This window comes from Mesoplodon densirostris, chromosome 16, assembly GCF_025265405.1.
Source record: "Mesoplodon densirostris isolate mMesDen1 chromosome 16, mMesDen1 primary haplotype, whole genome shotgun sequence".
In the NCBI taxonomy this organism is placed as follows: Eukaryota; Metazoa; Chordata; class Mammalia; order Artiodactyla; family Ziphiidae; genus Mesoplodon; species Mesoplodon densirostris.
This window is the reverse complement of record NC_082676.1, coordinates 41276343-41302654: the sequence shown is the minus strand read 5'-3', so window position 1 is coordinate 41302654 and position 26312 is coordinate 41276343. Positions and strand designations below refer to the sequence as shown.

Here is a 26312-nt window from a genome sequence, read left to right as displayed (position 1 = left end):
TTCTAGGGCTGCATGAGGATAGGGACTTAGTTATCTTAAGTTGAAAAGGTTCCAAACTGACGACCTTAATGACCTTAATGCCTCGTGTCTGTCACCTTCTTTTTAATATATGAATATATTTTTAAAAAGGAAAACATCATATCAATTGATAAGCCACTCATCTCAACCCCAAATAAAGTCCCTCCCCTTTTACAATTTTAAAAAGCTAGTCCTTTCTGAACACTGATTTTCTTGCCCTTTGACTACACATCAAACTAAATGTTACTCACAAGCAATTGACTGCAAGTTTGTTTAACAGCAAGACATCCCTTTAATTAACTGCCCTCTTTTTTATTGGAGTTGACAGGCAATACATTTGTAGCATCTCAACTGATTACATCAAGTCTTAGGTAGTTATATGCCAATTGGTAAAGAAAAAATAGCCTACATTAATCCCAACAGATAGGTTTTGTGGTTAAGGAACACACAAGGAAAAAAAAATCTCAATAATTTCAAAGAACCTCAGATTGAATGTCATTATCAATTTTTTAAATAGAAAGAAATTATTAATTTCATTAATGAGAAAAATCTGTGTTTTATCCCACTTTTCAGGACAAAATTGTTCTTGAGGCATTGCTGATCTTTCCCTCAGACTCTCTCTGCTTCATTGTAGAAATTCTATTTCTAAAAACTTCCCTAAGGAAATAATCAAGAACGTACACCAAAATTTAACCAGAAGTATATTAACTGCTTCCCTGCCTAAAATGGATAAAAACTGCATACAATGCTTCATTTCACTAGCTGGACAGGTTAGATAAAGCACTGTAAGTTCACAGAGAATACATACACATACACGTTATGTAGTCATCAGAAATGGAACTGTAGATGACATGTATGAGAAAATACTCATGATGTAATGTTTAGTGAAAAATAAAAAAAGTCTAAACAGTATATATGATTTCAACCTCGTTATGAATAGAAAAAAGACTAGAAGGATATAAACAAAAATCATCCCAATTGTTATCAATGTGGGGAGGAGTTATAGGTGATTTTTATTCTCCATACTCTCCACATTTTTTTTTTTTTTTTTTGGCGCTACGCAGGCCTCTCCCGTTGAGGAACACAGGCTCCAGACACGCAGGCTCAGCGGCCATGGCTCATGGGCCCAGCCGCTCCGCGGCATGTGGGATCTTCCCGGACCAAGGCATGAACGCCGAGTCCCCTGCATCGGCAGGCGGATTCTCAACCACTGTGCCACCAGGGAAGCCCTCCACATTTTATAATAAGAAAAAAGAATATTTTAGAAGTTTATTTCAGAAGAGGGTTCTCCCACAGGTCTTAATTAGATGATATTCTAGACTCAGAGCTGTCTGGCAAACCACTCCCAGAAGCAGTCAAGTTCTTAACTAGAACGACTGCCCGCTGACACCAGTTCCATCTTCTCTAGATTATCATGAGAGCTGAAAAGAAAAAGATAGTTTGGGAAAAATGCCTACTCCTGCATTTATAAATAAGGAAATTCTCAGTAGGAGGAGGAATCATTAAAACCAACCAAAAAACAACAACAAAAAACGCCCCACCCTTGTTATCCACTACTCACATGGAACAGGTTTTATATCCACATGTTTTAAGAAACCGAGAGGGAGCCATAAACCCAATTCAACTTAATTGGGTGCTCTCTTGACAGAACTGTTATTAATAAGATTGTATTGTACAAACCTTCCCGAATTCCCAAACGCTACTGACTACACCGGCAAGAACATTTAACATCCAGCATGCAACATGCAATTGTGTCTGCTCCTCTGTCCTGGGCCCCTCCCACAGGCCCCTCATCCTCTCCCCGCCCTTCCCCTTGGATTCTCAAATCAAAGAAAAAGCTTGTCTTGAGCAACCTCCATAAATTATTCACATGATATTACAGTGTATGTCAGCAATCTCACAGTGTTTAAAAAACTTAACTACAAGCCAATTAAAATGTAAACTGAGAAAGACGGATGGAGCTGGTAGCTCTGGTGTGAACTTGAGCAGCTCATAACAATATGCACTCCAACTTCCAGACCTGCTAATTTGACAGCTACTTTCATCAGCAGAGCCTCCCCCTCCCCCTATGACTTCATCCTCTTCCTTTAATGTAGTGGTTCTCCCAGGACAAATGGTTCCATATCCTTCCACATTCGCCAGATTACTAGTCCCCTGGGCCTTACAACCAGCTGAAGCACTCAAAGTGGACATTATTAACAAGGGTTGGTTTGTTTTCCTCTTTGTTTTTAAGGATGTATAATATACCCCTCATTTTCTTTACAGGCTGCAGTTTATAAATAAAATAGGTTTAAAAAAAAAAAAAGGAAGGAAAAGAAGAAGGAAAAAACAATGAGAAAAGGCCCGGAAGCCTGAGAGCTAGCCAAAAGGAGATGATGTTCTAAAACACATTCTCTCCATCGTTTCCATTTCAATTTTTTCTATGCTACACTTCACAGCAATGGCTCTATATGCCATTCTTTCACTTAATCTAGAAACAACTAAGAGACTAAAGACAAGGAGTACCTGCTTTGTTTTTGAGAGGAAGAGAAGGCCTGGACTACTGCACAGATTTGAGCAGTTCTATTATGACAAAAATATAGGTCCCCCCTGAAAACATATTCCAGCACATCTTCCTCCACATCCCTCATCCTGCCCTTCTTTTCCATTTCCCTTCTCTTTAAACATTATATAAGAAATCTCAAACTGCAGTGAAACCACAGCAGTACCTGACAAGGGGGGAATTAGAACATGAGTCAGATTATCAACATTTCTGCATTGCCTACCTCTTCTTTACAGAATATGAGTTTTCACTTTCTGAAACTGTACAACTCAAATTTAAGACAGGGACAGCTGATTCCTCTAAAGAAGGTCCTGGACAAGGAAAATGCATACTTTCAGCACTGGAAATTTGGCACCAATCTAATGGAATAATATTCCACTTTTAGTTCTCATCCTTTTCCATTTTGTGACTAGATCTACAATTTAAGTAGAAAGACACAAATGGTCTCCAATCCCTGAAGAAAATAAAATAATACCTTAATCCTAGAAAAATAGCTGACCTTATGGTAATGGAATATCACCTTGATTGATCTCCTCTCTGTCATCTGGATACATCGGGTCAATTAGAAAGGTCAAAGTTCACATAGGAATGGCACATGTTCAAATCAACACAACCACAAGAAATGTGTGTACCTATGAGCCATCTACTAAGATATCAATCAGTGACCCATGACAACATATCATTATAATAGATTATTTTATCATTGAAATTATTCATTATCTTGAAAAGGTACATAATTATTGTACACGATCACTGCATGCTTAAAGAGACAGATCACTGAACTCAAAGAGACGGGTATAACTGGAAATAAACAAAAGCCTCATGAGTCGTCATTATAAATGGAAAGGAAGTGAAGGAGTTCAACTCTTTGACCAAACTTTGAAATTAGAGTTTTAAGTGGGCAAAACTAATCAGTTGATTTTATGAATTCCACACTAGGTTTTCTCTCTGCTATTAGTCAGAGAGGACTACACACACTGCAATTATATCTCAAATTTTTTGTTCAAATTCAGTTAGCAGTTGTCTCAGAAAAGCTTACAAGTCAAAATAAAGGCAGATGGCTATCTGAACAGTACATATAATCAATAAACCCATTCCACTATTTAATCCTGCTGAATTATTTACAACAGTGGCTTTCCCACAGTGTATCAGATTCATGTGGGGAGACTTTTAAAAAATATTTACAGATAACCTGGGCTATATCTCCAGATATTCTGATTCAATTGGCACGGGACAGATATATTTAAATTTTTTTTCAGACGGCTCTAGTCTAGTAATGCAAGGATTGAGAACAGCTAATCTGACGGAGAACAGTAACCTCTGGTTATTCATTATGATGGAATGTGGCAACACCACAGACTGGACAAACTATAACAGGCTGCCTTCAACTCGCACTTAGTCCTTAACTGCCTGAAACCATCCTTCTATTCATATCAGTCTCTTGATATTTCTTTCTCAGGCTTCTCTTGAAGTCCCTATAACATGCCTTGTATTTAATGCCTTAGTTTTGAAAATAGGGCTTCTGATCAGAGAAATGCAGATTAAAACCACAATGAGATACCACTTCACACCAACTAGGATGGCTATAATCAAAAAGATAATAACAATAAATGTTGCCAAGGATGTGGAGATATTGTAAATGTAAATTTTACATTATTTCGTAATGTATCAATAAATGTTGTAAAATATGAAATGATACAGACGCTTTAAGAAACAGTCTGGCAGTTACTCAAATGGTTAAACCATATGACTCAGCAATTCCACTACTAGGTATATGCCTAAGAGAAATGAAAACATATGTCCACACAAGAACTTGTACATGAGTGTTCACAGCAGCATTATTCATAATAGTCAAAAATGGAAATAATCCAAATGTCCATCAAGTGGTGAATGGATAAACAAAATGTAGTATATCCATTCAATGGAATATTATTATGCAATATAAAGAAATGAAGTATTGGTATGTGCTATAATATGAATGAACATTAAAAACCATGTGAAAAAATTCAGCCACAAATGGCCACATATTGTATGTTTCCATTTATTTGAAATGTCCAGAACAAGCAAATCTACAGACAGAAAGCAGAGTAGCAGCTGCCTAGGGCTAGATGTCTGGTCGGTGGGGGGGGGGGGGGGGCGGTGCGCAGGGGGCGTGTAAGGAAGGAGGTGATGACTAAGGAGTGCAGAGTTTCTTTTCCTCTTTTTCTTCTTCTTTTTTTTTTTTTTTAATATGTTGGCCATGCCGTGCGGCACGTGGGATCTTAGTTCCCTGACCAGGGATTGAACCTGTGCCCCCTACAGTGGAAACTCAGAGTCTTAACCACCGGGCCACCAAGGAAAGCCCCTGGGTTTCTTTCTTAAGTAATAAAAATGTTCTAAAACTCATGGTGGTGATGAATGCAAAACTCTGTGAATATACTAAAAACCCTTGACGTGTATACTTTAAGTGGGTGAATTGTGTACTGTGTGAATTCTATCTCAATAAAGCTGTAAAAAAAAAAAAAAAAAAGGAAACAAAAGAAAAGAAGGCTTCTGCTTTGATGTCTGACCTGGCGGCTCACAGACCCTTCAGTCTCCTACTAGGGCTGGGGGCCTGTCTGGCATGGTTGCAGCCCCTGTGAGGGGCTAGCCTGAGTCTAGCCTGTTGATAAGATCTTTTGATTCTAATGTAGTTCTTGGGTCTGGCTCCTGGTCCTCAACATATTCTAGTCTTCCTCATCATAATATCCTTTGGATATGCAGTTGTCCCTTCTAAATGGGCATGTACAAATGAGACTAAAGACCAGGGCTTTATTCTGAAGGTAACAGAAAGTCATTAAGGTTTTATGTGGAGCAGCTTAAAAGACAACACAGGGATTATTATGAAGTCTTTTAACTGAACTCACTCATTTCATGTTCAGTAACTAAACAATTCCTCCTTTCCTCCCGCATTGCACCAGCTCCTAGTAATGAGGCTCTAATCTATCAGTTCAGCCTGATGTTTCATAATTCCTTCATCTAATCCTCTCCTCTTCTTTCTAGCCATTCTCCTTCCTTTCCCCCGTACAAACCATTTTCACTCTACCATCAGATCTTTAATCGAACCACCACTCTTGAATCCTCCCTCTCTTCTACACTCTCCAAGTTAAACCTACTCTTCAAGATCTAGATTTAATGCATTATATTCCACGAAACTCTTCCCCAAAATTATACTAATTAGGGTAATAAATTATATAAATTAAACAAACCCCAAACTCATATCATGAGCTTTGTCCCTCTGACCAAACTCTATACTCTTTGTCAGCAAGAATAAAGTCATAAACTTCTCTTGATTCCACACGGTGCCAAAGTGCTAGGCCAGCAGCTAATGTACTTACAGGACTGACTGATAAAAGGGAACTCATTTTTATTTACAAGGATTGGTGCACAATCAACTTCTCTTGCATGTTCTCTCTCTGCAGTGGTTTCCCTTTCCATTCCAAGAAAGCCTGCCTGTTTGCATTTCCTTTTCTCTAGGCTATGTGCTGTTACAGGATAAATCACTCCCTTAGGAAAATTATTGATGGGCAGCTTCTAATTTTAAGCTACAGCTGAACTAAGAAACTGAATCGCAGCTGCATTACCATTTCATTCTGCATGGAGCCCTAATGATAAATATTTAACCAGAACAACTTCCTTTTCCTTTGCTGCTATGTTCTTGTATAATTATTTTAACAAACGGCTGTTCCAAACATTTACCACTCTTGTCAAAACTCTAACTACTCCTGGTGGATCACAGTTTGCTGCCTCTATCATTAAGAAAATCTATGCCATTCCTATCACCGCCATACTTACTGTTACCTAAGGGTTTTACCCATTGTTCTGGTCATCAGCACTGTCCTCAAATATTTTTCATTCTCCCCTAGTCCTAGGCACTTTTGTGGCCCTTTGAGGTTGGGTGTAGCCATGGGACTTGCTCTGTGGTAACTGTAAAAGCAAATGCTGAGGTGCAAATGCTGAGATGAAGCCTCTGTCAGCCTGGGTCCATGAATCAAGATGAACAGAGTCCCCATCCTGATTCATGTTGGATGTGTGGCCTGAGTAAGGAACCTTTGTTACATGAACAGACTTAGATCTGAGGGCTATTTGTTTCCGTAGCATAACCTAAAGTACCCTGCCCAATATACCATTTTATCACTATCTTTCCCTTCTGTTACCCAGGAAGACATGTAAATCTGCACTTTGAAGCTAACTCTAATTTTCTTCCAGATTGCACTCTCACCTGCCTCTTTCCCCTGAGGTATATAGTTCATCCCCTCCCTCTCTTGTGTCTTTAATCTCTCCTCCTTACAGAAGAAAACAAACACAAGAGTATTAACTTCATGGGCTTCCCTGGTGGTGCAGTGGTTGCGAGTCCGCCTGCCAATGCAGGGGACATGAGTTCGAGCCCTGGTCCGGGAAGATCCCATAAGTCGCAGGGCAACTAAGCCCGTGCGCCACAACTGAGCCTGCGTTCTAGAGCCTGTGAGCCACAACTACTGAGCCTGTGTGCGGCAACTACTGAAGCCCGTGCGCCTAAAGCCCATGCTCTGCAACAAGAGAAGCCACCACAGTGAGAAGCTCGCGCACCACAACGAAGAGTAGCCCCCACTTGCTGCAACTAGAGAAAGCCTGTGTGCAGCAACGAAGACCCAACACAGCCAAAAATAAATAAATAAAATAAATAAATTTATATAAAAAAAGAGTATTAACCTCATTTTATACATGAGGAAACTGAAGCCCATAGAACTTGCCCAAAGTCATTATCTAGTCAATGGCAGGCCTGAGATTTGACCCTTAGTCTGATTCTAAAGTCCTAACCATCCTAACCATATAGATGTCCTCAGTCTACAAACATATTCAACTCATGCTCATACACACATCCACCCTTCCACTCTGCTTCTGCTTTACACCATGGCCTCCTCTTCATTTTCCATCGTGTGCACATTCATTGTCTTCATTTTCTTACCTTATGTTTCATTCTCTTTTTGAACTATTCTAACCCAGAATCACTCTCATCATTCCACTGAAACAGTTCTTCTGAAAGGTCAGCTGGCAAAGCCAGTGGTCTTCAGAAGATTCACATCTTTCTGTCCTATGGTATCAGATATTATTACTTCCACTTCCTGAAAACTCATTTACAAAACCACTCTTTTCTCAATATTAAAGAATACCTCTATTTCCCTTGCTACATATTCCTCTTGTAGCTGTCAGCAGTAAGCATACCCAAGCCTATGTTTTCAATGAGTGATTTCATAAATCAATATTTCTAATCCCAACATTTATCTTCAGCTATCAGCCTAAGTCCTCCACCTACATGTCCCACAGGTTCCTCAAAGTCCACATCTCCAAAAGCGAACGGATTCCTTCCTATTCTCATCCACCCCTGCATTATACATCATCATCTACACAGTCTTCAGGGTTCGGTATACTCCCTCCTCCTTTTCACCCCCAGTTCTACACATTTAGCCAATCACTCAGATCTGTCATTTACCACCCTTAAATCTCTCTGGAATGTACCCTCTTCTCAAATATCACTAGTATTGCCCTAGGTGAAGCTTCCTCACCTCTGATCTAAAAGAGCCCCTGTGATTCCCCTGAGGTTGTCCACATCAACTCAATGAAAAACAAATCTGATTATGTTACTCTTCTGCTTAAAAACCTCTCTGCAGTCTACAGCATTTAGAGCCTAATCTGCTTTCCTGTTTTATCTCTCAATATTCCTTTACAAATACCTCTATGCAGCCCTACAGAACTAGGGGTACCTAGTTCCCTAACACCATAGCCATCACTACCTTCAATTCCCCTCTCTCCCTGGGTGAGCTTCCACTCATCCAAAAAGACTGTCTTGTTGCTTGAAGACCTTCCTAATCTCATAGACAGCTTTAACTATATCTTTCTTTATGTTCTCTTGTCAATTTTGTTCATATTTCTGTTACATCACTTAGAATGTGTTGTGATATTTGCTTATGGGTCTGTCTCTAAGAGAAGCTGGTTTTAAGCTCTGTTCAATGAGTCCACAGGAAAAGGAGTCAGAGGCAAAAATGGCAGGTGTTGAGGTACAACTCTTTTGCTTTTTATGAATGAGGGGCTCACATAAGCTTTGGTTCAGAGATTTAAACATAGAGATTTGAACATATAAAACAAAGCTGGAAAACCATTTTACTAGAGCCTAAGTTCCTCCAAGTGAGATAACTTACGAGCCTCTGGAGCCCTAGACTGCAACATGATGACTAGCACATGGAAGGTACTCAGAAGATGTTTCCTAAATGAATGAATAACTTCCTGGACAATGCTGCTAATCACTGTCCCCTTCAATCTGCGCTTTTATTCTAAGTACAGTATGAAAGTTAGTAACCCTTCACTCTCAGAAGCAAAGCTGGTCATTAAAACTATGATAGTTGTTATCAAAATGGCATTGCTTTAGAAGCATCTAGAGTACAAAGTTTCTAAGCAGCTTTGGTTCATTACCAAAGTAGGCATTATCTTAAAATTGATCTTATCTGAAGGTTAGACACACTTAGTTCCTTGTCAGAACACTTAACTCTCCAATATGGTCAATTACCAGATAATAGTGTCCACTTTCTCATGTCTTACTGCTTAAATGGTCTGTTCAATAAATAAGTACACACTGCATTATTAAGAGCTCGCTGATGTCAGACACGAATGGAAGCAGTCTACAAACTTCTAGTATTTAAAAATACCATTTAAGTTCCCTGTCAACTGCAGGTACTTTGTAAGTCTCTAGTGCTCATGGCACTGAAATATAATTTTCTTTGAACCTGTGATCTACATTATACATGTCACATGCAAATGGATGGACTGTTTTTTTCAATCTGTTCTCAGTTTGAATGGCATTTTATTTCTTTTACTAATAAAGTGATAGTTGACCAAGTGTATTGGTTCCTCATCAAACCACAAAATACTTAAAGACATCAAAATAAATGCAATTCTGAACCCCAAATCTAATGGGAAGTGAGAATATTTGTATCTCACTGGGTGATGGAACTGACCATCTCTTCTGCAGAATAAAGTGGGAGATTCAGGGCAGAAAAGGAACATATTGGGGGGGAAACTGATCCAGTTATCCTTTCACCAAATGTCCTTTCTTTGTGGATAGTGTCTTAGAAAAGAAATATTAGTCAGTTAATTTTTAAAATTTCTATTGATCCTTCTTATAATAAGCTTTCCTAGAATCTTTCTACACTTAGGATGTTTAAACTGAACTACAGAGAAAAGAAGTAACACTCTATCTACAGTAGCACCATTGCTAGTTGGATATGAGCTCAAATCGAGCTAAATGAAATTCTTTTTTTTTGGAATTTGTCATCAAGAATTATTCAAACCAATCCAAGAGTATCTTATTTACTTAAAACAAGGTTGAACGCTAGCCAGCATTTATATGACCAGTTCTGCTTCTGCCTCCAATACATGAATGCCTAGAACCAAAGAGAGTTATTAAATGTTATCAAAGAGTCCAGTAACAATGAATCCAGTCCACCTCTCACAGACGAGGAAATGGAGAGAAGCAGAAGGTATCATACCTACCTGGCATCATACAGTAAGAGGCAAACGTCACTTTTGAGTCTTTAAAAAAAAAAAGCCTTCTATTTACTGAATGCCTACTAGGTGCTAGACAGTTTAAACTCTAAGTTCATTTTTTTTTCTCATGTAGACAAATGCAGTGCTTTCTCAGTGAGCCAATCTTCCCTCTTTCCACATCAAAATGACGAAGGCAATGGTCAACATGATATTCAAAGGCATACGAATACCATGAACTTGGCTGTACCCTTCCATGGACCCTACTGACACAAAAAGAAAACATGTATATATGATAAATAATAATTATTAAAATATATTCCATTCCTATGATATGTAAGATGCTCTTCTAGCTATGTATAGATAAAAAGTCCAAGGCATAGTCTCTGGTTCTTAGTTTATAACCTACTAAAAGAAATAAAATCCTACTCATAAAAAGATAACCTATAAGACAGTTAATTGACAAGTGAGATGAATAGGCTACAAGAGGACTATTAGAGGCCAAAGAAAGAAGAGCTCAAAGAGGCTGGGAGAGTCTTAGAAAGTTTTTAGGAAAAAGTGTCATTTGAGCTGTTTTGTTTAAGTACAGAATTCAGAGTGCATGGGTAGCAATATATGTGGAACACAGGTATGAAAATGTTTGAAAAGCATAATTCATTATACAAGTATCTGATGAGTTACAGGAGAATAATAAATAGCAAACCGTAACACTTGGATATTTCATCTGCATAAATATCTCCATTTAAATAAAGAATTTTTCCTATAAATGTAATATTTATTTTAGAGCAGTTAAAAAATAAGACTACTAGGGCTTCCCTAGTGGCGCAGTGGTTGAGAGTCTGCCTGCTAGTGCGGGGGACACGGGTTCGAGCCCTGGTCTCGGAGGATCCCGCATGCCGCGGAGCAACTGGGCCCGTGAGCCACAACTACTGAGCCTGTGCATCTGGAGCCTGTGCTCCGCAACAAGAGAGGCTGCGATAGTGAGAGGCCCGTGCACCGCGATGAGGAGTGGCCCCTGCTCGCCGCGACTAGAGAGGGCCCTCGCACAGAAACGAAGACCCAACACAGCAAAAATAAATAAATTAATTAATAAACTCCTACCCCCAACATCTTCTTTAAAAAAAAAAAATAAATAAGACTACCAAAACCTTCAAAAATTTCCATTCCATCTCCAAGATTATGTTCTAAGGAATTCGAAAACATTTAATGAACACCAAGATGAAAAACTGGACAGAATTTAAACATGTAGTAATTAGAGATTAGTTATCTGCATTACTGTGTACCCATGGAATGGAACAAAAACAGATGTAGAACAGTAGTTAACAAAATGAAAAGATACATTGTTCATAAAAATATCAGGGGGATAAACATTACACCCTATTAGGTTACCATTTGTGTATTAATAACAACAAAAAATTATACACATACACAGGAGAAGATTGAGAAGACATGTATCCCGAAGTCTCTGTTTCTTTAGTTCTAAATGGGGCTAATGTCATCTCAGAGTTATGGAGATGATTTATCTTTCTTGTAGTATTCCTGCCACTTAGAGCTGAGGACCTGTCTCTCTCCCACCTAAGAGTGGATACCTTCACGGACACCGCTGCGGCTTATGAATGTCCATGTGTTAGTTGCACAGTTCTGGGAAAAAGTTCTTTAAGTATGTGTTGAGTAAATGTTAAACTAATAAAATCAGGAACTGAATAAAGAATTTGGAATACCTGTTAAGGCATAGTCTACCTACCTTCCCAGGACATAGGAAGTGCCTGTTTTGGAATATGCAATGTTGATAACTTGTCTTCCTTTAAAAAACAAAACAAAACCTTCTTTCTGATTGAAAAAAGAAAAACAAAGAAAGAACTATTATCCTGTCCCATGTAAGGATAAATACTCCAGCTTAAAATGAATTTTTTTGGCTTGGAACATCAGAGAGCATACTTATTTCTTAAGATGGCAAGGAATGTTTTACCTTCCCTGGGAAGAAACATTTTATAACTAGATCCTAGTACGGTATTTCTGGATTTGAATGTCTTATCTGAGCCAGAAATTCCATGAATTGTGCTTTTCAAACCTTCTCAGCCTTCCCTGGCAAAGAAGGAAGGTTGGAAATGGAGTGAAGAGAGAAACCAGGTAGAGAAAAGAAGGAAAGAGGAGGAAGGCAAGTAAGGAGAGAGGATATTTGGGGACAGACTAGTTTGACTCCCCATGCTGGTCTGATTCTTGTTTTATTGGAATTATTTCACCATCCTTAATTGTCATCAGTGTACACACCCAATCTGCTGTTAAAAGAAACCATTCCTGCTGATGGAAGTAATAAATGACAGTGCCCTAGGAATGGAATCCTGAGGTCTGCATAAATCAGCATTTGTCATCTTTTCAAATGCTAAAAAATGTTTGTGGTTCTGGCATTTCCAGGAAAGGCTCTGTTGGGTTTCCATAATAATCACTTCATAGACTTTAACTTTTCCCTTTGAATTGTCAAAAGGTTAAATCTACCCTAAATTAGAATTCTTTAAGTGTGTGTGAGTATGTATGAGTGTATGCATGAACATGTATTTTACTTGTGCATGCATATATCAACACACGCATACTTATATATACAACACATATGTGTATATATATGTAAAAATAGGCATGTAAGTACATATGTATATACACACATATACATGTGTACACACACACACACACATATATAAACTGGTCTTCTTAAAGTTCTCTAATAACAGCACGTTTTATTCTATTTAGTAGCTTCCAGAGTTGAAAGGTCTGAGGCAGAACCCAACCACCTAACTCTATGGGCAGTGAGTTCAACCAGGGAGCATGTGTATTACGCTGAGTTGGCTCACTTGGGCATCCTTCCCCCTTTCTATTAGTACTCTCCTTGCTTCTTGGTGGATGCCTGACCTCCTTGGACTGTATGATTTAGCATTTTGCAGGTGCTGCTAGAGAATTCAAAGTGTGCCAGATTCTCTGGGGGGGGTGGGTGATGACATCTCAGAAACCTAGTCATTATTTAGACAGGAGCTTTAAAACTCAAGCAGCCCAGCAATGCTCTGGAAAACAGCCATGAGTATAAGCACAGTTCCATAGATCAGAACAAGGCTCAAAGGAAAGCAGGCTGAGGCATAATGAAAAATGAACATTGGGTCAAAAAACGCAAGCTAAATAGTTTGCCGTATCATTATATCCAGCTTGATTTTCAAGGATCTTTATTTGTATGAGGGGCTGGTTGATGACAATTTTAAACAAATGTGCTACATACACACTTTTTCCCCAAGTGGGGATGAGAAGTAACAAACAGGATGGCACTGGAAATGCAGGTAAGGCCAAGGCCAGTTTTATAAAGAGATGATGCTTTGGGGCAGGGAGGGGTGGGTGGTGAGGATTATTTTGGAGAGCAAACATACTGCATATCCTGAAAGCCAGTCTGATACTCCAGAAAAGAGAAGCTCAGAGTCCTCTGGGTAGAATGGTGACAATGAGCCCTTCACAAACACAGCCTTTAGGGAGAAGAAACATTCCAAGTGGCAACTCACTTGTCCTGGCTCGTTTCCCTCTTTTGTCTCACTGGAGAGAGCGAGCCAGGGAAGTGAAGTTAATGGAAATGAAAGTAAAAGAAATGAAAGAAAAGGAAAGTAGAAAAGCCATTTGTAAGATACAAAATTATTCCCTACATCCAATTTTCTTTGAGTAAGGTGAGTGGGGAAAACAGCTACCACTGAGGCCACCGTGGGCCTCATGGTTTACAGATGTGCATTTCTTGCATCCTAACCACCTGATACAGGTATGATTGTCATTTTCTAGATGAGAAAAGTGAGTCTAAAAACCTATTCTCCTAATACTGCCATCTCTTGGGATAATGAGAAAAGTAGATTGACAAGGACCCATTTCAAGATACTTGCTTAATTTTCCTTTTTCCCCTTTCAAAGCCAATATTAGCATACTTCCCCCAAAGGCTTTTCTTTTGGAGGGTAATATATCTCATTTATCCAATAAATAATATTAACCACTGTCTGTCAGATGAAGATAACAGACCAATTAAACTTCTTTTTAAAGCTCAAAATCAAGGTCATTGGGCTTCCCTGGTGGCGCAGTGGTTGAGAATCCGCCTGCCAATGCAGGGGACATGGGTTCGAGCCCTGGTCTGGGAAGATCCCACATGCCGCAGAGCAACTAGGCGCGTGAGCCACAACTACTGAGCCTGCGCGTCTGGAGCCTGTGCTCCACAAGAGAGGCCGCGATAGTGAGAGGCCCGCGCACCGTGATGAAGAGTGGCCCCCGCTTGCTGCAACTAGAGAAAGCCCTTGCACAGAAACGAAGACCCAACACAGCCATAAATCAATCAATCAATCAATCAATCAATCAATCAATCAATCAAGGTCATTAAAATCATGAGCACCCCGCCTCCCCCCTACAAAAAACCCAACTAACAATATACCTACAAAGACTTGCAAATACTTTAAGGACTATCACTTCCACACCAAAGTCAGAATTCCCACTCTTAAAAATCTAGGTAACTGTAGCACAATAGAGAAAACATGCTGCATTGACTTCTTACTGGAATTTGGGTCATTTTAGAAGGCCAAGCACCATATTTAAGTTTGGAGGGAGAATGAGTTTCAATACCCTCTGCATATTAGAAATACTATCAGTAACAATGCAATTATCCTATTTTTTTTAAAAAAAGAAGTTGAATAAAGATGTTTTTTAAAATGCTAGCAACCTTCAAACTGCCTTACTTTGTTTGAACCATGTCAGTATAATGCTTTGTTTCTCCTAAAATTGAAAATCATTCCTAATCTGGTTCCTTAGCCACACTTTTCCCTCACATGGTCCTCACATAGTACAGTATGGCATTCCTTGTATCTGGATGGCAGTATGTGATACTTAAATGCTAATGGAGAAAAACATTTCTTATATAAACATGTCACATAACATCTTTCTGCACAAGATTCCAGCTGACTTCCCAGTATTGAATCTGAAGACTAAGCGTTGGGCCTCCCTGGTGGCGCAAGTGGTTGAGAGTCCGCCTGCCGATGCAGGGGATACGGGTTCATGCCCTGGTCTGGGAGGATCCCATATGCCGCGGAGCGGCTGGGCCCGTGAGCCATGGCCGCTGAGCCTGCGCGTCCGGAGCCTGCGCGTCCGGAGCCTGTGCTCCGCAACGGGGGAGGCCACAACAGTGAGAGGCCCGCATACCGCAAAAAAAAAAAAAAAAAAAAAAAGACTAAGCGTTCACATCGTGTGTCCATAGACACTGATGGGTTGACAATAACTCATCTCATTTAGCTTTTGTGGAAAAGACTTGGATCCGTTTTATTTCTTTTATTTTACTTTGTTTTTGCAGGGTATGTAGAGTGAGGTTATCAAGATTAAAATTGAAAGGCAGAAGCAATACTGTTCTTATCCAGGCAGCTGAGCCCTTGTACTGAGATCCATGCATAAGAGGCTCCTTCTCAGGCTCTCCTCAAGCTATGCATCTTTCTGTGGGGCAATAGTCCATGGGGTCATGAGGATGCATCCACCCAGCTCACACATCTTCCCTTTTGGACCATATTCTCCATACCAGATACACAGGACTCCCCTGCTCAGGGGAGTCCCCTTCCAGGGCCTGCAGTGGGCAGGCTTCTCCACTGGGGACTGTCCTCCCGAGGCCAGGCCATGCTATTAGTATGCACACCTGCAGGCCTGAGAGTGGCCATGGGGCAGCTGCAAAGGGGCATTTGCCCTGCAATGTCAGGGGTGGGTCTGGTAAAAGGAGACCCAGAGACAGAAGTATATTTAATGGTGCTTAATTTAATAGAGAATGGCATACTATTAAAACATCCTGCCCCTCCATTGTGGTCTTCCCATCTAGATCAACAAGAGAAAAGTTACCAGGATAAGTAAGAGCTGATCAGAGAATCCTATTAGCTGAGTTTATTTACAAATAAACCCCAGAAGAGTCAACTATAGGAGAGAAAGAAATCAACAGATGTGTCTAAAGCCTACTTCTCAACACACATGCACACACACACCCCATCCAGAGTGGGCCGTGGACTATAACCACCAGGGTTATGGACTTTCTAGGTCATTGCCAACTTCCATGCTATCATTGTTCTGTAGGATTTGCACCTCCCAAATCAGCTCCCAAATCAGTTTATGGCTGCATGTTTCAGTTCTGATACACACCCTTTAAATTGGCTTCAACTTGCCAGTAGCTTTTGCTCAAGAAAATTTAATGATAATGTATAACACATACCCTTCATATAACACATAAAACAATAGATTCCCTCTTTTTAACACTTTTATTATAGGTGTTAAATTACAGTAATTCCCAAGCTCAACCCCCAAGAAACAGAGTTATCTACGTCAAGGTTACTTCATATTAATTTTCTAAAATATCAAGCCAAGATAGATATTTTCTTCCATAGCTAAAAAATCCATGTGTTTACTGGTGAAACTCACAGGTCTTCACTGAGGTTTTGGAACCTTGGAGAGAAGGGTCAAAAGCGTGTAGGTCTTCTAGAGGAAGAGGAGAACAATTGCCAAGGGAGATAGCAGACAGACAGGAGACATGTTCTGGTACAATTAGACCCCAGGAATTCTACTATTAGGCAAAAGAATAATTACAAAGTAGTAAGGAATGGAAAGACGGGATCTGGAAAACATACAAAGGTGGACATCACTCTGGGTTGTAAATAAACCTCTTGGGTCAGAACACAAGAGAGACTTTCAAATAAGGGTGGTGGCCGTCAGTGAATTTGGGCTGGATAAGCCCAGGAAGTAAGACCTGAGTGCCACGTGAAGGCAAAGAAGGAATGCACCCTGGGGATGGGCTCTTGATCCCAGAGCTTGGGCGTGTAAACTCTTCTCCCCCTGCTTACGCCCTTCAATGCCACCAAAAATGTTCCTTACCAAAGTGCTTGCCAAATCCACCTCCTGCTATGGATCTTGGCTAACACTTCCCACCTGGAGCTAAAATGCTTGGGTTCTCCCTCTCTGCTGTCCAATGAACGAATCCTGCTACCAAACTATCCCACACACAATGTGTCCCCCTCATTTTTTTAATGTGCTCTAGGAAACACTGTGGGCAATTTTATGGAATCTATACAACATTCCTTAAGGGGTCATTTTGAAGCAACAGGAAAACCTTTATGAAATTCTACTAAGGAACTGGGACTGGTCCAATTTTCCTACACAAATTTTTACTAGCTGGAAATCCAGAAGTTTTGGCCTCTTCTATCCATCATAAAAACGCCCTTTGTTTAAACAAAGTCTCCACTGATGCATTTTCCAGCACATAAGGTAATTTTCAGTGTGGTACAAAACTCACTAGGGTCCTTTAAAACCAGGGGTGGAGGAGAGGGGGGAAGGAGAAGGGAAAAAAGTACCTACACAGCAGAAGCCTTTATGATCTATAACTGAGTACACACTGCCTTTGCAGTGCTACCACATTTAACTGCCTGGGCTGTAATACAGTCACCCCCTCCCAACACTGACCAGCCCACAAACAGAACCAAGAAACCTGGCAAGGAACTCGATCTGCAATAACAAACCCAACTTGCAGTAAAAGCCATCTGTACAAGTGCCAATTATCCTTCTCCTCAAATGATTGGGTTCCATCTAGTTTTGCTGACAAGCAAGTTATGCCACAATTTAATAGGCAATAAAATGTATTATTAAATAATTAGTAGCTAAGAAACAGAAATTAGAGGCTACTTCCTTACTCATGCATCCCCTAGTACTTCAGTCTATTGATGTAACGCAACTTGATCCTCCAAAGAGGACAGCCTGAAACCCGATACAGCTTTACTGTGAGACAGTTATGAGGCTGAGTGTTCACAGAGACTGCAGCAGGAAAGAAATCTAGAAAATTCCACCTAACCCCAGTTATGTCTGTAGCAGGGTCCCAGAGGAGCAGAAATTTCTTCAAACCGCTCCTTGTTCTGAGCACATTAATTAAACCGTTAGAGGTAAAGGAGTATTGATGTCTTTCCCATCTCCCCACTTCTCCCCGCAGGTAGTGTCTGGTACTTGTTCAGCCCTAAAGGTACAGTTGCACTAACTGAAAAAAGCCCCACTAAGACCAATTAAGGTCTTTACTAAGAGGCTGAAAAGAAGACAAATGAAGGCAGAAAGCCCGATTACAAGGAACCTTTGTACAGATGTAAGGCAATTAGAGTGGTCCCGGGGGGAAGGCAGCATGGTTCCAGAAGCACACGATTTTACAGCCTGTCTAAGCTTGGAACAATCTATCTTTTTTTTAGGTTGAGAATAAAAGTGAACCCTATATTAGTGTCATATATCAGCTGCTAGTGCCTGGATTGGTTCCCCCGCGCCTGCTAGAGCCATAAAGCTTCTCAAAGATCCCTGGTGGAGGGCAATACCATTCTACACTCTGCTCTCAGAGGCAGGGAAGAAAGACCTGCCTCGTGTCAGACCTGCCTAGCAGAGCAGCTGTCTCTGCGGCACAGACACCCAGAGAGAGGAGGGTGGGATGAGAAAGCGGTGGGCAGGGGCTGGAAGGAAGGGCACGGGGGGCCTCGGAAGGAGAACGGGGAGCCGGTCTCTGGAAGACATTGAAGGGGGTCGCCTTGAGGAGAACAAAAAGTCCGCCCAGATTATCCTCTCAGGACATTTTAACAGCAGCCACATTTCTGTCATTAGCCCTCCTTTTGATCTCGTTAATGCATAACATGTCAGCGTTTTATCTTTCCATACTTGATAAGCGCCAACAGATGGGTTCTTGGTGGAGACTCAGACATAAGAATTTATACTTTGTGCTGGATTTTTGCAAGTGAAAAGACCAGAAAGGAGGGAGGGGAAGGGTCAGCAAGTTGTGTATATTCCCTCAGTAATTTAGAATCAGAAACTCCTAAGGTAAGTAAAGAATCTAGAAACTCTGGAGCCCTGTGTGTGTCTCTATAGCTGCCCTCCCAACAGAAATGTAATGCAAGCCACATAGGAAATTTACAATTTTCTAGTAGAGACATTAAAGAATTGAAAAGAAACGGGTGAGACTGACTTTCATATTTTATTTAACCCAATATATTCAAAATGCTATCATTTTGACAAGTAATGGATATGAACACTTTATTAATGCGCTCTTTTACACGATTATTTTGCACTGTCTTGGGAACTCGGCGTATATTGTACACTTACAGCACGTAAGTTTGGACTTGCCCCATTTAAGTGCCCAGTAACCGCGTGTGACTCAAGGCCACCATCCTGGACAACACAACTCTGTGTTGCAGGAAGTAAAGGCACAGACTCTTGCCCCACCAGGTGATGATGCATAAATTACTTAAGTTTTTAGTGTTTCAAATTGCTCAGCTTTAAGTTGGGAATGATAATCATACTTTACTTCATAGGGTTGTTGAGAAAATTAAGTGAAATAATCCATGGGGAAAGCTAGTAACAAAGCCTGGCACCGAGTAAGGCACTCAATAACTACCAGCTACAATTTTTACTATTATTTTTTACAAACTCAAGTAAAGAAAGTTGCGATTTCCCACTGAGACGTATGTTTTATAAAAGCTATCTGAGGTTCTTCACTTCTACCTGTATTTTCTGGAGCTGCCAAATGAGTTCTAACAGTGATTTGGGTTAAAGCAAAAATCACTTAGGAAGACTTGGCCCCATATGCAATTGCTTCAATTAGATGATTTACCAGGACTTGGTCTCTGCTATACACTAGGAAGCCTAGACAGGGGTAGGAATGTGGTGAGTCAAAACTCAACATCTGCTGGAGAGATCCATGTTGCCAGACATCAGCAAATGCTACCACACTTGAGAAGAATGGTTAGTAAGAACACAGGCTTTAGGTAAAGAGTCGATAATTGCACAGACCATTGTAATTTTTGATAACTAATAATTCATACCAAGGAACAGCATTAAAAAACTGTGGCATTTAACATTCAACAGAGAAATAATTAACTTTTAAAGTTAGCCAGTAAACGAAAATGCCAAGGCAGCGTGGTGAGGCAGAGCTGACAACAAGAGGGGATACAGCAGGACATTAATTAGGTACAAGCAAACATCCTCCCTAATAGCTCATGTTCTCATTCCCAAAATGTCAACAATAGATATTAACACCAGATGCTGGCATTACATCTCCCCTGACAGTGAGCCTGGGCCACGTGTGTGTGCTCAGAGAAAAGACTCATGTGACTGAGGGGAAAAATCCGATGGGATAAAAGGCTGTGTTTTCTTCTCTTAAATAATTTACAGATCCTTCATGAATGGTGGGGAAATGGGAGCTTTCAAGGGATCTCAACGAGAATACTGGGGAGGAGAAAGATCTGATCAAGTAAGCTGCTGTCCACGTGTGGGCTACTCTGACGTCTGTTCCATTCACCTAATGCAGGAGGCTGGCAATGTACCTCTCTCCTGGGATTTGTAAGCAATTTTCTCTTGAGTGCAACATGGTGAAACTACCACCTCTGGGGGTAAGAGACATAACTATAATATTTAGAAAATTTTAGAAAAAATAATTCCTGATCATCTAAAGTCATTCCCCTTTTATTAATTTCAATTTTTTCATGCTTCGAGTAAGTCAAAAAAGAGAAATAACAAATATACGGAATTTGACATATTTCTATCGCTCAGCCCCATGCAGGCAAGGCTTATGACTCAAAAGGAAATAAAATGGACCAAGTTAACTTACACTCCACACCTTGTTAGCTGTGTGGAACTGCCTCTGCCTCTGATTTACTCTGTTTCCAGAACAAGCAGTCAAAAAATCTCTGAATACTGGTTGTTGCTTTGGGAAGTGGATTTGGAATCACTAACAAAAGACAATAGGCTGCAAATTGGGAGACAAAAGTTTGGCCAGAATGTATGAAAGGTAACTATCTAAGCATAATGATTTTCTTTGAATTCCACTATTAAACAGGTTAAACACCAAGCCTTTCCAACCTCAGAGCCTTTGCATGTGCTGTTTTCTTTGTCTAGAAAGTGCTTGCTGTGGGACTTCCCTGGAGGTCCAGTGGTTAAGACTCCACGCTCCCAATGCAGGGGGCATGGGTTCGATCCCTCGTTGGGGAACTAAGATCCCACGTGCTGCCCTGCGTGGCCAAAAAAAAAAAAAAAAAAGGTTTCCCATCCAGTCTTCTCATTCTCACCTAAGTCTGTCTCTCCTTTAAGTCTCAGCTTAGAATGTAACTTTCAAGGAGGAAATGCAACTCTATCTGAAGTAGGCTCTACCCCTACCCTCCATTTCTATTATTCTCCATCTCAGCTTCTTGGCCTTTTGTTTTTTCTTTTCAACAGCACCTATCACACTGTGCTTATGCCTTATGTTTCTCTGCTGAACTGTAAGCTCTGAGAAGGCACAGATATGCCTGTCCTCTTCACTTCTGTATGCTCAGGCCTGAAATATGGTAGGCACTCAACATCTGTTTGAGGAACGCGGTTGAGAATTCTGCTACCTCCTCTGTTGCTGCCGACTGAATCCTTGGGCCAAGAACACCAATAAAGATCCCAGTGGCCAATGGAATGATTTAGCTCTTAGAGGAATCTAGAATAAAAACCCCAGAGTTTTCCTTTGAACAAAAATTGAATGAACACAAATGAATGGGATAGATTCTTTACCCTCAGGGAGTTTACAGTCTAGGAAAAGAGAAATGGAGCACAGGTAGCCAAAGATTCAGATTAAAAAAAAAAAGTCATTGGACTGATAGAAGCTGGTCAGGCCATGTGGTCAATGTACGTCTTGGGCTGACATTGTCAGAGCCAGCCAAACAAACCTGAGAACCAAGACAAACCACCCAGAAGAACTGGCACCACAGTGCAGGGGTTAAAAGCATGATCATCAGATCGTCTGGCTTCATGACTGATGAATCGTGATGTTTCGGGTGAGTTCCTTAAACTCCTTGTACCACCGTTTCCCCATCTGTAAGATGGGAATAACAGTTGTATTTATGTCACAGATTATTATGAGGATTAAATATTGGTAAAGTGCTTAGAATCCCATCTCGTATGTAGTAAGTACTCAATAAACATTAGCTATCAAAACTAATTGGTCTCTTAAATGACGAGGAAACCTGTTTACTAGTTAACTCCCCCCAACTTTCATCTGTCTGGCCCATCAATTCCGTCATTTGGGCAAGGCCCACGTATACTTTCACATCTCCTTTCATCTTGCTGCTGTAGCATCTAGCACTGGCTCTGAGCTGAAATCACAAGTTTGCCCCAAATACCTACTTCCAACCACAAACCCTGATCCAGTCCCCGCTGTTGTCTAACCTTTTGTAGTGGCCAAGAGAAGAGATGTAGCCTCTGCCCCAGTGCTTGCTATTATTTCACATTTGGTTTCCCTTCCAGAAAATATCAGCTTTATAGAGACACAGTTATAACACTTGGACTGGGACTTAGGCATGGACGTTCAGGCGATTAAGAAGAGAAGTAAGACTTCTGCGCTTAAGCAATCTTTGCTAACATACTTCATTCAGAAATCAACTCTTCCTTAAATTCACAGCCCCTAAGGCAATATAAAGTAATTTCTGTCAGTCCATCCGTCTCAAAGTACATATTATGGATAAGGCAAGATTCTAGGCACCACGGGAGGAGGAAAAAACCATAAAACAAGATCCCAGTCTGCAAAGGGTGATTATGTGTCAGTGTAACAAAGCTCAAAAGTAGCTTGCCAAAGGAGGCACGAACCTCTGCTTTTCTAAGGATCAATTACATTCCGGTTTTGAGCACAGAGATTTTGGGCACTGGAGTGCCAATGACTTAAGCCGCAAAAAAAATCCTTAAAGTACCACTGGTAAATAATCATCTTTGTGATGCTTTTTTTTGTTTTTGTTTTTGTTTTGTGGTACGCGGGCCTCTCACTGCTGTGGCCTCTCCCGTTGCGGAGCACAGGCTCCGGACACGCAGGCTCAGTGGCCATGGCTCAAGGGCCCAGCCGCTCCACGGCATGCGGGATCTTCCTGGACCGGGGGACGAATCCACGTCCCCTGCATCGGCAGGCGGACTCCCAACCACTGCGCCACCAGGGAAGCCCTGTGATGCTTTTTGAATTTCACTTTAATCAAATCCAGTAAGACCTTCCAAATATCATTTATCCTTTAACAATCAACTCTCAATCTCTAAATCCTGGCTTTTACTTTAATCACTCATGAAAATTCTATTATTCAAGTGCTGATTATGGCCTGTCTTGCTGTGCACCAAGCAGCACACTCACTAAGCCCACAGGTTGCTCTGTATCCTCCACGTCACCACCCCGGAAATGGAGCCAGAATACTGTCTGGGAGTAGAGGGCTCCGGGTTAGAGCCCGGGGTCAGGCCTGGGACCTGCTCTGCCAAGTCATTTAGCCTCCTGAGGTCTCCGTTTGTTCGTTTGTGAAATGGAGGAGGATGGTAGTAGTATCTCCCTCATATGGGGTTTGAGACTACAAAATGCTTAGATTTCTCGACCGTCAGTAACTCAGCCATTTTTGCTATAAAAAAAGTTCTCAATCAGGAACCACTCTTGTTCTCTGTATGCCTCCCAACTTCTTTAGCTCTCCACCAAGGTGTGGGGCACACACTCAGATCCTAGAAAAGGGTTTGCTAAGTCACAGGGTGAAATCCTGTTAGTTCACAGTCACTTAGCTGGAATTCTTAGGTAGCAAGTGTCTGATGAATTATGAGAGACTGGTGGTGGTGGTGAAGATGGGTCCGCAGAAGCGACATCATTCACAGAGTTTACCTCAAGGAGATTAAAAGGTACTTAAGGAGCCACATATCAGATAACTTTTTTAGTTTCATGTAAACAGGGAAGCAACTGGACAGATCTGAATGTATGATACTGCTTTGCCTATTATCAGCTGTGAATGGTCTTAGAAAGTTCCCTGCAACTTCGGGGGCCTCAGTTCCCTGATATTAAAACACAGTTGAATTCCACTGACACCCTGTGGTGGTGACTGAATGGGGTGGGGCACAAGCACCTTCAGTCTGACTCTGCAGCACAGGCTACGAGGGAAGGGAGTGTGAGCCCAGCTCCAAACTCCTTCTAGGGCTTTCACATTCCTTCCCCTTGACTAGCTGGTTTATAACTGGACTACTTAGGAAGCTTACAACTAATTTGTTGATCAGCCTCTAGGACTTCCACCCGAAGGAGCAGGAAAAGATAACATGAGCCAGCAGAGACGAGAGTGGCGTGAATGGTACACTCCATGGGGCTGGGGTGGGGATCTCTCTCAGAGCCACAGACTAAAGGAGGCACCACAGGGCTTATATCCGGACAAAAACTAATTCAAAAAGATACATGGACCCCTGTGTTCACAGCAGCACTATTCACAATAGCCAAGACATGGAAACAACCTAAATGTCCATCGACAGATGAACAGATAAAGAAGATGTGGTACATATATACAATGGACTACTACTCAGCCATAAAAAGGAATGAAATAATGCCATTTGCAAAAACATGGATGGACCTAGAGATGATCATACTAAGTGAAGTAAGTCAGACAGAGAAAGACAAATACCATGTGATATCACTTATATGTGGAATCTAAACTATGACACAAAAGAACCTATCTGTGAAATAGAAAGAGAATCACGAAAATAGAGAACAGACTGGTGGTTGCCAAGGGGGAGGGGGCTGAGGGAGGGCTGGAGTGGGAGGTTGGGGTGAGCAGATGGAAGCTTTTATAAACAGAATGGATAAACAAGGTCCTACTGTAGAGCACAGAGAACTATATTCAATATCCTATGATAAACCATAATGGAAAAAAATTTTTTTAAAAAGAATGTATACATATGTATAACTGAATCACTTTGTTGTATAGCAGAAATTAACACACTGTAAATGAACTATACTTCAATAAAAGAAAAAATAAAATAAAATAAAGGAGGTACCACAGGGTAGAAGGAGGGAGATGTGGTTTGGAGCCCTGCCTGATGCAGAGGTTGGGGAGCTGAGGACACTGCCAAGTCCTGCAGGCAACATCCCATCTGTACTGCTCTGACAGGGGCCAGCCCCCACTATGGGTGGATCTTAGGCAAGGCAGCTGCACACCGCAGGCAAAGATGAGCAGGGGTCCTGAGGACAGGTCTCTGCACCCAAGATGGGGAAGGGTTGTTGGGTGGCTGAGATTCTCTTCTGCTTCCTGCATTCCTGTTGGCGTGATTTCATCCATTCTCATTCAAGTGGAGGAGAGAGGAGGAAAGACACTAGAGAAAGGAAAATATCCTGAAACACTGTGGAATACTCATTCACACATGCCTGCATTTATTAAGTAGCACCTATTATGTGGCTTGGCACTGAGGTCACAAGCTGAGTGAGGCACGGTACCAGTCCTCAAGGAAATTACAGCCTAATGGAAGAGACCAGCACACATCTGGATAATTTTAAAGCAATGGATGGACCGTGACAGAGATGTGCTTAGGTATCATGGGAGGCCTTAGTGATGGCACATCTCAAACCTGGGATTGAGCAGGGAGGTAGGGCGGGATCAGGGGAGCTAAGCTGTCACCGGGCAGCAGCACCTCAATGAGTGTGATGTGGCTGCAGGGGGACAGGGCGGAGCAGCAGTGGGAACCCAGGCACAGGGCACAACAGCGTGAGGAGTTAGCAGCACTCCGTGTGGCTGGAAGGAGAGGCAGAGGCTCCCCAGACGTGAGTCACGCACAGAGCCAGACAACAGCCCAGGGAGGAAACATGCACTGGGGCGGAGTGGACTCCTGGCTACACAGAAGGTAGCAGCTTTATGTTGCTCACATGGGTGAGAAGGAGGTGGGAGGTCTTCTGTCTGCCTGTACAGAGTCACCAAGCCACTTACCCCTACCACCTCGGTTGTTTATAATTCTTAGGAAACTCTTAGGAAAAATAACAGGAAATATTTTCTTGGGAAAAAATGTAGTCTTAGTACTATAATTCTTAGGAAAAAATAGAGTCTACCATTCATAGTAAAAGGTTTTGGAAAGATAACGGCTCAGGGGATCGAGGAACTTTGAAATTGTGACGCTGCAACTGGAGAACGGGTGTGGGGGGCAGGGAGAGCTGGATCAAGCAGGAGCTAAATAGGGAGGTTCTCGGGATAAGGTGATTTTAAGAGGACATACACATAGGCTGGAAAGCATGACACACTATCAGAGAAGTTACCACTAAAGAGAACAACGAGGAAAGGCAGTTAACTCATGAGGGTCAGGAAGTCTGGCGAGCGCTGACCGAAGAGGCAGTAAACACTTGGTCACTATTCAGCCATTTTGGGGAAAAGCTGAATGGGAGATTTTCCAGATG

At 41.4% G+C, this 26312-nt stretch overlaps 1 protein-coding gene across 4 annotated transcripts in view; it reads right to left on the bottom strand.

Moving 5' to 3' along the window:
• Positions 1-26312, bottom strand: part of AUTS2 (activator of transcription and developmental regulator AUTS2) — a 1143092-nt gene that overhangs the window by 388541 nt on the left and 728239 nt on the right. The window lies entirely within an intron of this gene.